The sequence below is a fragment of the Thamnophis elegans genome, chromosome 1, assembly GCF_009769535.1.
Source record: "Thamnophis elegans isolate rThaEle1 chromosome 1, rThaEle1.pri, whole genome shotgun sequence".
Classification (NCBI taxonomy): Eukaryota; Metazoa; Chordata; class Lepidosauria; order Squamata; family Colubridae; genus Thamnophis; species Thamnophis elegans.
In genome coordinates, this window is record NC_045541.1 from 84,069,570 (window position 1) to 84,082,204 (window position 12,635).

The window sequence follows — 12,635 nt, forward strand, 5'->3', positions numbered from 1 at the left end:
TACCCTCCAGCAGGAAGTCGTACCCAATCAGTATGCAGGGCATACACCTCTGCATAATGCACTGTTGGGATTTGGGAAATGTGTGCATTGGTCCATCTGCAGTTTCTGCAACCTCCGCTTGCCCATCAACCCATCAAAGAGCCGAGGTGGTGCAATGGTTAGGGTTCAGTACTGCAGGCCACTTCAGCTGACTGTTATCTGCAGTTCAGCAGTTCAAATCTCACCGGCTCAAGGTTGACTCAGCCTTCCATCCTTCCGAGGTGGGTGAAATGAGGACCCAGAGTGTGGGGGTGATATGCTGACTCTGTAAACCTCTTAGAGAGGGCTGAAAGCCCTATGAAGCGGTATATAAGTCTAACTGCTATTGCTATTGCTATTGCTAACCCCCTTCACAACATAGGTATGTGGCAATGACTATGGCAATTGAGGGCTACTTTAGTTCAGCTTTTAACTTTAGGAAGAAGGCAAACCACTTCCAAGACTGAAATCTTGCCAAGATAAAAGTCCACTAATTTGCCAGGAGTCAAGCCTGACTCAAAGCCACAAGAAATGGGCTTCAATAATCACCATCCTCTTGGTAGTTTTTTAAAATTTTCCTACACAACCTTGGATTTTCTGTAGCTACTGGCTTTACTCATGTTGCTTTGCCTTAGATCAACAGCAAGTATGAAACAGCTGAAATGCTACCATCAATCCACGCTGATCCTATGAAGAATAAGGTCTCACTTTGTGGGCACCCTAATTCTGTGAGAGCCCTTCAACTCCTTAATGACATGTTTAGGAATTTAGGCAGGCCTAGAGTTAGAATGGAGCCATAAGCAAAGAACTTATTTAAGCAATAGCTCTCCAATTATCTTCCACATAATGAATTATAAGCAACTCGCAAACCCAGTATTAATGGAACAACAGAGAATTACTATTAAAATATATGAAACTGAATATCTCTCTGATTTCCCCCTCTGTCCCCGTCTTCCTCATTTCTATATGTTTTCCTCCTTATGGTGAAATCTAGATTTTTAAACTCCTTGACGGAGGGATCTGCCCAGGGGTGGGTTTCAACCGGTTCACGGCGGTCCCTGCGAACCGGTTGGTCGGCGAACCCGGAAGTAAGTAACTTCCGGCAACGGTGACTGGCCCACCCGCTCGCCCGCGCTCCTTACCCGGTTTTGACGAGTTCTGCACTTTCACGCATGCGCAGGACGCATACAGCGCCTGCGCGATCCTCCAGGAGCAGCTGGAGCATCGCACAGACACTAGTACGCCGCCGGCCCCGTTCCAACCGATCCGGTTGGAACGGGGCGAGAAACCCACCCCTAGATCTGCCCTTTGAATTTTTTCACTGACTCTCTTCTCTGTTCTCTACTTCAGAATAAGATTGAGCTATTGAGTCCATTACTGTTATTAATGCAAAGAAATGCTATATACAAGGCAGGATGTTGTAGAAGTGATGCGGATGAGCTGCAAATAAAGTAAAGTAATTAAAGCCATCACTTGACTGAATAACAAAGGAAGTAGTGCTCTTGTGTTCATCACGTTAGGCAGCCTTCAACACCATTTGAAGCTGTTTGGAATAGTTAATGTGATGTTATGGGAACAGGAGAAACAGTAATCTGTCTTCTTCTTAAACTAAGCAGTGGCCTCTCTGGCAAAGACACCAGGATTTCCAGCTGATAAGCACAAATACAAAAGGGGTTGGCTTCAACACTGAAAGTGATGGCGACTGGACTGCCAAGTGGCTAGTTTTATTTTCTTTCTTGTCAGAGCTATAACTGAATGAATGCCTTGTTACTATAGAGCACGGTGTAAGAACAAGTCTTCAGCTAATCCACGCAATATAAGCAAGGCAAGAGATTATAAAACAGTAGGTCTTTTTTAAGGACAATTTTTTTTACAATAGATTGTTTTCCATAACTTGGCTTTAAAGTATTCTGACATTTATTTTTTCTGCTTTTGTTTTTGTTGCTGTTCTGATGTTTTCTCTATGATATGAAACTTGCTACATTGGAAGTCATAAACAGTCTTCTAAATGTTTTTGGCTGGTTTGTGTTCAATAGCGCAGGACAAAAAAATAATGTTGGTTTAAACTTGATCTATTGATCCACTTAGTTTCCACAGTTCTCATTCTGTGAATAGCTGCACTAGGAGGACAGCAGCAGCAGCAGCAGGAGGAGGAGGAGGAAGAGGAGGAAGAGGAGGAGGAGGAGGAGGAGGAGGAGGAGGAAATGATGGATCATAGAGCTTAAGCATCTTCCATATATCGTTTTTTTTTAATTTATAGTGTCATTGCAGATAAGCCCACCACTACAAGAGAAGGTTAGATATCACTTAGAATGTGAAGTTGAACAACTGATTTTTATATGCTTTTTATAATGGGTTTTCAGTCAGCCATTAATGTAGGCATTGTGTTTTCTCTAATCAAAGAAGTTAATGTAGCCATCTCTGCAAGTACCATCATTTTCATCCTCCATCGTGGAGGATGTGTAGACCAGTGATGGGTTTCAAAATTTTTAGAACCTCTTCTGTAGGTGTGGCCTGCTTTGTGATAGTAGCTTGCCAGCCATGTGACCAGGTGGGCATGGCCAACTTGTAAAATGTGGTGAAACTCACTTAACAATTGTCTTGCTTAGCAACCAAAATGTTGGCTCAGAAACTCTGGCATTTGAAGCACACAAGTCTTAAAGCTGTCAAGTTACAAGACTCTTGCACCCCTAACCCTTTATAAAAAAAACAGGGGTGTTCAAACTTGACAGCTTTAAGACTGTGGACTTCAACTCCCAGAATTCCTCCACTTGCTCTTCATCTTGATGATGTGCGGATGGGTGGGGGGAGGGAACTGGAACTGGTCCTAAATGGCACTGTAGATTTGTGAAACCTCTTCTATAGAAGAGGTTAGAACTGGCAGGAACCCACCCCTGGTGTAGACCCTTTCCACTTTTGAGTATATAATAATCTCACTGATAAGAGAAAGACGTCTGAAACTATTTTTGTTAAATAGGAAGATCTGTATGGGATTTTTATTTTTGATGAAAAGGAAGAATAATTCCTCTTGTGTTTTGCACCAGCCTGTGTGAGAAGTGTAAGTCACTTTTAGAAACTTACAGGGTAAATATTTGCACTTAACTTCCTTTTGCTACCAACATACTAACATAGGGTATTGATTTTTCATAGTCCATTTGAGACTGGTACAGAGATAGTGATAAAGATCTGATTATCATGAAACTTTAACCTAACTCATCACAAAACTCATCAGTAAATGTTAACATCACCAAATGAACAATTCAAATCACAATGACGTAACAATCTATTCTGTACTCGAATACTGAAATGAAGAAATCAAATTCATCCTCAAAATAAATCAAGCCACACTTCTCCAGGAGAATCAGATTCACTTCTACAGTAAGTTTTAATAACTGCCTCTGTATTTGGAAGACTGAATATCCATGAAAATATGTTGCTTTGTTGTTTTTCCCCCCAGAAATGGAAAGTCCAATGTTTCACAATTGTGCTACAGTTCTCCCCAAAACAAAATTATATATTGTTCATTGAGTTACTACAGTTAAAAATTTTCAAAGTTATCTTTATTCTCTATTTCTCGCCCTGCCAGTCTAAATTTCTTACTGATTCTAATCTTCCTTCCTTTTATAAATTGCCTCTGTTTTTCATTAGCAGGTGAAGGTGGCATCAATAAAGTTGATGATGCTCCTTGCCTTGATGCCTTGTGGGTTACATATAGTTTTAATTAGAGAAGGGGCTCTTTGGGGTGAGTTGAGTTTCAAGGTCAGAAATGTTCTGTTTAAAAGTTTGCATTGAGACAATGAGTAAAGCTAATATTATAATGTATGACATCTATATTGTTTAAACAGTCAAGCTCATATTACTGGTGGCTAATCTAAATCCTAGAATGGAACAGAAGAAAGCAAATGTGTTACATTATGTGATTTACGTGTAGGATTCCTGTTGATGAAAAGAGGAAACTGAAATGGATATTGAGCTCTTAACCCTACGGCAAACTTTGCCAGCTGTCACCTAATTCCATAAAGAATCTACAAACAGGGGTAATTCCTGGGGAGTCTTCCTGCTTGTAGTCATTGATAGCTCCTTTCCACTCTTTAATTGAGTCGACGGAAAAGAACAAAAGTGTCATGTTCTGTATATTTTTAAAGGAAAGGAAGTTGATTTTATTATTTATTGAGTTCTTTGATTATTGCAATTCATTGAACCAATGTATTTTAGGTTGTTTAGTCATATTAAGAATTGAGACATGCCCTAGAAACTTGAATTGGCCACCGGAACTGCTCTCATAATCTCTCAGATGGAGAAAATATGGCATAGTTAAGTACCATTATCTTGATGGCTCATGATACAGTAGCTGTTAAAGAGTATTATAAACAAAGGTAATATAAAATATATTAACCCAACCCCAATTCTTCTATAAAAAGCTTTAAAACATTGATCATATAAAGTTCCTTAAACTGACATGTTTCAGATCTGCCAGAATGTTTTTAATGCAAAGAGATTCAAAGGCAACTGAACTGAAACCAAGAATAGGAAGACATATTTTGGGTGTTTCTAGTCATAGCTCAATGAAATATTATATGTGTATCTATGTAACTAACTAACTGTCATTTATCTGTCTGTCAATCATCTATCTACATTTCTACATACACTGATGCAAACATATTTGTATAGCTATTATTATCTTTAAAAACATCAATATTGGGAGCCCAATTTTCCCCAGTTGTTGGTCAATATGAGAACTTTTTGCATTTGCATTTCAATCCTTGATTTCTCTAGTTTCAGTTGAAATCCAAAGATCCTGAACCTATCCCATTATTTGGGGAAAAGATTAGTTTTAAATATTATCTGAATTGATTCAACGTTAAGCATTGCTTAATTTATAAGATATAAAACACACTCACTTTGTAAGATGTTATAGATTTGGCAGAAACGATGGAAGAGATGCAATCCCTAAAATAGTCATTGAAGTCTTTAGGGGGAATAATCAGCATCTTCAATTACACTCAGAAACTTACAGGTAACCTGTAAAGCTTGTGTAACATACAGTAGGGGCAATATTGGCATACTCATATGTGTTCTCTATGCTTCATTCTGGGCAAGCTATAGTTTCAAGGGATCTTCAGGGTCCTGCCTTCATACTCTGGAGAAGTAGATCACATGTGAGGTGAACATCAACATGGAGTCAAGATCACTTGAAGAAAGAAGCAAGGCACAGACCCTAGAATAATGTAGGAGGAAACACAATTGTTAGAGGAGGAAACAGGGTCTTTACAGAAAAAAATGAGTGCAGAGGAGGGTGGGGAAATGTAAGGATAAAACATTTATTTATTTAGATTTTTACCCCATCTTTATTTCTTCGTAAGTAACTCAAGGTGGTGAACATACATAAAACTTCTTTCTACTATTTCCCCACAACAAGACCTTTTAGGCTGTGATAGGCTGAGAGACAGAGTGACTGGTTCAAAGTCACTCTGCCTTTCATGCCTAAGACAGGACTAGAACTCACAGTTTCCCAATTTATAGCCCAGCACCTTAGCCACTACAGCAAAGTGGACATCAAAAAATATCAAAGTAACACCAGCTTAAATATGTTATTACGTTGAGTTCAAAAATTAGTTTTGCAGCCCTGTAAGATTCTGGTATATTATCCTATTTGCAATTAAAACCTTTCCAGAAGTCCAAAATGTCTGAGTTTCCTGAGTTTTCCTATTGCAAAGAACTTGATAGCATCTCTTCCATTGTTTCATTTTCTGAAATGCCCAGAAGCCAAGTTGTTCATCAGCATTGCAGAGAGGCTGCATAGGCATGCTTCAGCCCAGAATCTTCATTGTATAGCCATTCCAGGAAGAGCCTAAGGTTTTGGTGGAACCACCTGTCAAATTCACAGAGAAAACCCCAAGCTCACTCTCAAATTCATCCAGGTTCATTGGGGTAGTATGACCACTCATCTATATCCTTCCTCCCCCCAAAAAGCAAATAAAAAGCAACATGACCCTGACAAACTGGTGGTGATGCCCTCAATCTTCAGATCTTATGATTTTTTTAAAAACCAACACCACAGGTTGAGTATATGACTCCAAATATGTCCTCCATGCCCTCAATAACTTAGTTTAGGTCCTGGGCTGCCACAGTGGCCATGAATTCCTCAGCTATACTCATTTGCTGTATGAGGTCAAGTTAAAGCATCCCAGAATCATTTATTCTGGCGACTTAATTGTCAAATGAACAACAAGACAAAGCAGCTCATTAAAGGATCTCACTGTATAGCCGGGTGGCCAGTAAACCAGCAACAAACCAACAAACCCAACTGCTCCTAGAGCCCATACAGAGGGTAACACAGTCAGGTACCCAGTCTTTGAAAACCATTAAGGATAACAATGGCCCCCTACCACATTCTAAAAGGTCATAGATTTGGGTAGCCTTATTACTTACTGTCCTGGCTTTTAATATTACTAGTCAAAGATCATCAGGACCACTGAGATTTTGTGACCTGGCAGCAGGGATGAATACTAGGAACTGGAAAGTAAATTCAGTATCAAATGTCAACTCTGCCTTCTGTTGTGGTCTGCCAGCGGCCAGCGTAACTGGCAACAGATTCAGACAGTGAGGAGGTTAAGGAGGAACATGGGCCAGTCCTGGAGACTGGGGAAGGTTCTGATGAGGGTTCTGTGTCAGAGCCAGAGAGCCGGAGCCAGAGAGGGGGCCAGAGCTGTATGCCAGCCTTCAGAGTAGACATCACTGTGGCAAATGAACAGCTGGAGCCTGTTCCCAGTGTGTGCATGCGCAGAGTTGTCAGAAGAAGGGAACAGCTAAAGAACAGGGGTTGACTTGGGAGTAAGGTCACAGGTGGATGATGAATGTTCCCTCCCAGAGGAAATAAAGAGAAACGAAAGGGAAGTGGAGTTTGCAGGAGCCAATTAGTTTGCTTAATTGGTCCGTGACTCTCCAAGACTCCTTGCCGAGTTTTGCAGATATTGGCTTGGCAGCTCTCCAAGCCAGATAAGGTCTGTGACTGTAAATCTTCCCTTGAAAGACTTTGATGGATGTGAATGAGCAGAATTCGCAGTAAATAAATAAAAGGGATTTCTGTTGGGACAAGGAGTTTGCTTCATGCTCTTGGGAAGCCTAGGTCAGAATACCTTCTATATTTGTCCCTCTGTCATATGCTACTGCCTGCTCTAATTATTCTGTAATCCCCTTTCCTTTAATTCCTGAAACTATCTACAGTATCCTCAAAGTTCTCATCCAATCACCCAATCAACTTCAACCCACCATTGACTCACACCCTGCTTGACCCAAGGTGAGTTGTCATAAAAGCTGCCAAAACACTACCCAATTCATTTCTTCCATCGCTCAATAACCTCAAATCTTAATGACACATTCCTGAGTACATACTTAACCTAACAATCTAAGTAATTTTCAATCTTCCTCTGCTTATCATTTTTGTTTGTGATCTTTCTCTGTAGATGTAACATCTTGGTCCACTCATAGCTGACAGCACTTGATTAGTGTTATAGTTGTCCCCACTAAAGTTAACCTTTTACAGTATTCTGTCAGAAAGTGAACAAAGAGTAATGAAAGGGTAGCTCTGTCTTTAACTAACTGTGACTTTTAATGAGAGCAATAGTGAATTATTATGCACCAGTATCACTTCTTCTGAGAAGTTAAACATTTGGTGGTACAGATGGGAGGATACGGAAAACACATCTATAATGTGTTAAAGTATTTTCCTGCATTAGATCATGTTGTAGCCTATTTTATATCAGGGCTGGTTTTGTTTTGGCAAAAGATAGCAAGGAGAGAGGAGAGATCAGATTATAATTAAATACCAAAAAATTCACTGTTGAAGAGCCTCCCTATGTTTTCCATTTAATTTGTATATTTTGATACATTTACTGATATATTTGCACACACACGCCCACATGCACAGACTCAAGAGTAAAGCTTTTGACTGACTGAGCATGCTGCCTAAATTACACAGCCTAAATCATAGTGTAAGATCCAAATTAAAGCATCCATGATAAATGGCTGTCTAGCAACTGCTTGTACACATCTAGTAAATGGGAGCCCATTACCTTTGGGTAATTCGCTCCTCTGTTGAACTGCTATTAAAGTCTTTTCTAAAGTCCTTCTCTTAGTATTGACTTTCTTTTTTGATCCATTGTTCTGTGATCTACATTCTGGAGTGATAGAAAATAAATTTTGATCTTCTTCTGTGTGACATCCTTTCTGGTACTTGAATAGTGTTATCATGTGGGTATATGGTCTCATCTTTTCAAGGCTATACATAGCACAGTTCTACAATTTCTCCTCACAGGACATACTTTTTAATTTCCTTCTCACTGCCTTTCTCTGAGCCAGTTCTCCAAACCTTCTTTAAAGTGTAGAAACCATAAATGGATGTAATATGAGGTAATAAGTTATCTAGGGAAAAATTAATACATAGAACACACTGAATATACAGATTCTAAAGTGTCTTATAATATGTTGCATATGTTGTGTATTTTATTTGTAAAATGCTAAGACGATTCCTCAGGACTATGGAATACTTTAATCAAATGTTTAATCTGATAATACAATGTGTTATTACATTACATTAATGTGACTGGCCCAAAACCACCAGCAGATTTTCATGCCTAAAGTGGGACTAGAACCCACCATTTTCCAGTTTCTAGCCTGGTGCCTTAACCACTAACCCTATAGCTAATCTCTGAATTGGCAGAAATTTATAGTTTCCTGTTTCATTTTGCTTTACTAAATCCTATAGTCCAACTTAGTTTTCCTCCTCCTATTTTCAACGTTGTCATTCTCATCTCCAACCACTTGGGATACAATTGCTTGTTTGTTCTGCCAATTTCAGTTTGAACCTGACTATAAAACTCATTAAACTCCTTTTCTCCATATCAATGATTGGAGATAAACTTGGATAAATGTCACATAAAAGGGCTATCCAAGAAATTTAATTATATTTGATTGATTGACTGCATTCTACCCAAGTACTTTCTTGTACTACAGCCTTTCTATGAAACAAATGCTCTTCCTTCTTTGTTTTTTGAGAATGTAATTTGTGAAGAGCAAACAGATGATTTTCTGATTGAATTAAGATATCAGTGTGTAACCAGTCACTGCATCTTTCACTATGTTGAATTTCTTTCTTATGTTCCATATTCCCACTGTAATTGTCTCTTTGCAGCTTCACATTTTTTTCCTGCAAGGCAACATAATCAATTAGAAGTCCTGAAGGCTTTAAGCTAGCCATGTCATAAACAATATTAGTACTCCTAAATATCCTCAGCTCTTTCCCAGTAGCATGGGACTCATCCCACCATTTCCATTAGAGCTATTAAATCATATTAGCCTCCTGAGCTAAGACTTAAAATGAATACTGTTTATTTCTTGTACTATGAACATGGTGTATAGGTAGAAATATTCCTTTATGGGAATAAACTTCATGTACATGGCAGATTTTAATTATCGTTGCCATTGGCTAACAGCCTAATCCATACAGGATATGCATTTCCATTAAATGCAATTTATAGGCAAGCTATTCAGAGTATCATATTCGCTTTAACAAAGGTTGCCTCATTTCTGCCTTTCTGTTCTGTCTGTAGAACATTGCTAAGGTTAATCTTCAATATGGAGTTATGATACCTATGTAAGTATGTAAGGAATATGTAGTTTAAAAATATTTTCAAATTACTATTCAACAAAAATTTTAATAATGTGTTAAAATCATTGATATAGATACAAAAAACCCTATCACAATAACATCACCAGGTTAATTTCTAAAAGTAACAAAATTGTTTTCCAAAAGGCAGCTGGACTTTTGTGGGTTTTTTTTCTTTCTTTGAAAATGTTTCACTTCTCATCCAAGAAGTTTCTTCAATTCAGAAGCTTCTTGAATGAGGAGCAAACTATTTTCAAAGACAAAAAAAACCCCAAGACAGTCCAGTTGCTTTTTGGAAAAACACCTTTGGGACAACCATGACCCAGATGACTGAGAATTTCCACAGACATTTAACAAAACTGTCCCTTTAAAAATCTGTCAAAAATAAAACACTGGAAAAAAAGATGTGCTGAGTTTAGGTAATGTTGGAATGCAGTCAGGTTTGCTGCTAAGCAAACAGCAATGGAAAGAGAATTACATAATTCTGTAATCAGGGTGTTGATATCAAGAAGGATCTGTAATCAAAGTTACCCAACTCACCTTTGGAGATGGGAGACAGCACAGTTGAGGTTCTAACAATTTTATTCTGCAACTTTAAAAGCAAATAGTCCACACCTAGTATAGAAAATAGTCCACATTGGTCTCTCTAATTTCATACAATAGCAATAGCACTTAGACTTATATACCACTTCACAGAGCTTTATAGCCCTCTCTAAGCAGTTTACAGAATCAGCATATTGACCTTATCAATCTGGGTCATTTTACCTACTTCTGAAGGATGGAAGGCTGAGTCAACCTTGAGGTGGTGAGAATCAAACTCAAGGCAGTCAGCAGAATTAGCCTGCAATAGTGCATTCTAACCACTGCACCACCATAATCACTGCAGATCATTCCTAATCACAGCTATCATTCGCATTTATGTTTTTCTTCCAAGTAAATATGTTAGAAGTTCGGAAAAAATATCCAGTTCTGAGTTTGTTCCTATTGGTCAACATATAAAGGATACTACAAGAGCAGACCTTAGACTCGTGTGGTTTCCTTCGCACAATACATTTCATGCAATGGGAGGCATCTAGGTAAAAAAGCACACATGGATAAGCAAATATAAAATCAAACGAGTCATGAACATTCAATTATAATGACTATACACAATTCATAGTGTGATGTAAGTTGAATATGTTATATAGCCATAGGCTTATGGAAGGCTCATTTGTGGGATCAATTCACCTACACTTACATAGTCACATTCCTCACACACTTAATGCATTTTAAGAATTTAGAATTAGAATTTATTAGAATTTGTAGGCCGCCCTTTTCCCTGAGGGGACTCAGGGCGGCTCACACAAAAACTGGGAAGGGGAAATACAGACATTAGGACAAACAAGTAATAAAATAGCAAGCAACATACATTCATCATTCGGGAGGGGTAACTATCCTATCCCCAGGCCTGACGGGCGAGCCAGTTCTTCAAGGCTATGCGGAAGGCTTGGACGGTGGAGAGGGTACGAATCTCCACGGGGAGCTCGTTCCAAAGGGTCGGGGCTACTGCTGAGAAGGCCCTCCTCCTTGTAGTTGCCAGCCGACATTGGCTGGCCGATGGAATACGGAGGAGGCCTAATCTATGGGATCTTATCGGTCGCAGGGATGTAATTGGCAGAAGGCGGTCTCTCAAGTATCCAGATCCACTGCCATGTAGGGCTTTATGGGTGATTAATAGCACCTTGAAGCGCATCCGGAGATCAACAGGTAGCCAGCGCAGCTCGCGGAGGATAGGTGTAATGCGGGTGAATCGGGGTGCACCCGCGATCACTCGCGCGGCTGCATTCTGCACTAGCTGAAGTCGCCGGATGCTCCTCAAGGGCAGCCCCATGTAGAGCACATTGCAGTATTCCAGCCTAGAGGTCACAAGGGCCCGAGTGACTGTTGTGAGAGCCTCCCGATTCAGGTAGGGTCGCAACTGGCGCACCAGGCGAACCTGGGCGAATGCCCCCCTGGTCACAGCCGCCAAGTGGTGGTCAAATGACAGCTGTGGATCCAGGAGGACTCCCAAGTTGCGAACCCTCTCTGAGGGGTATAAAATTTGACCCCCCAGCCTGAGTGGTGGAATAGTAGCCAAATCTTTGGGAGGGAAACACAACAGCCACTCGGTCTTTTAATCAGAACAGATTTAATTAAATTCCTTTTCAAGTAAGTCCTGATCACAATCTGTCTCCTGCAAAAGGAAGGCTGGAAAACCATATGAATAGGGCTTAGGCAGAATAAACGAATGAATAAATTGTATAACGACTGCATAAAATGGCAGTTCATTTAGAATTCCTCTATTCTGGGTAGCTCAGGTAATCCCATTTTTTTCACCTGGATGAGTTCTCCCTCTCCTTATGTAGAACAAAATAATGATTTCCTAAGCTTTTATTGGGAAATAAGATTGGTGAAGAAAGTGCTGGTCATATGAATATATTCCCCTCCAGTTTAGTTAGCTAGTTATGAAGTAATGCTGTTGACTGGTCTCTCTAAGAAGGCCTCCGTTTTATGACATGCTTGCTGGTGACTGTTAAACAATGTGTTTGCCTTCCTTTTGTGAATGACTACTGTCAGCTCTACATCATCAGAATGTCTGTAATCAGGACACCTCTGTTCCTGGAACGTTGCCCAGGGAACCAAATTACCCTAATGATAGTGGAAGATACTGATGGGTGCACAGATGCCTGCTTCATCAGAACAATGGTACATTTGCAAAAAATGTTTAAAAATCCCTGAAGAGTTATGCATTGGACCAGTGCCAGTAGGTTAAATAATGTTTAATCAGGTGCTAAATAGGTAATAATGTAGCAATACTTTGTCCTTATGCTAATTTTCCTACCTGCAAACCCCCGAAGAAGGCTAAATCAGATTTTCCCAGCAAAGATGAACAGGGGTGTTATCTCTATTGTTCAGAGAAAAAGGAAGACAT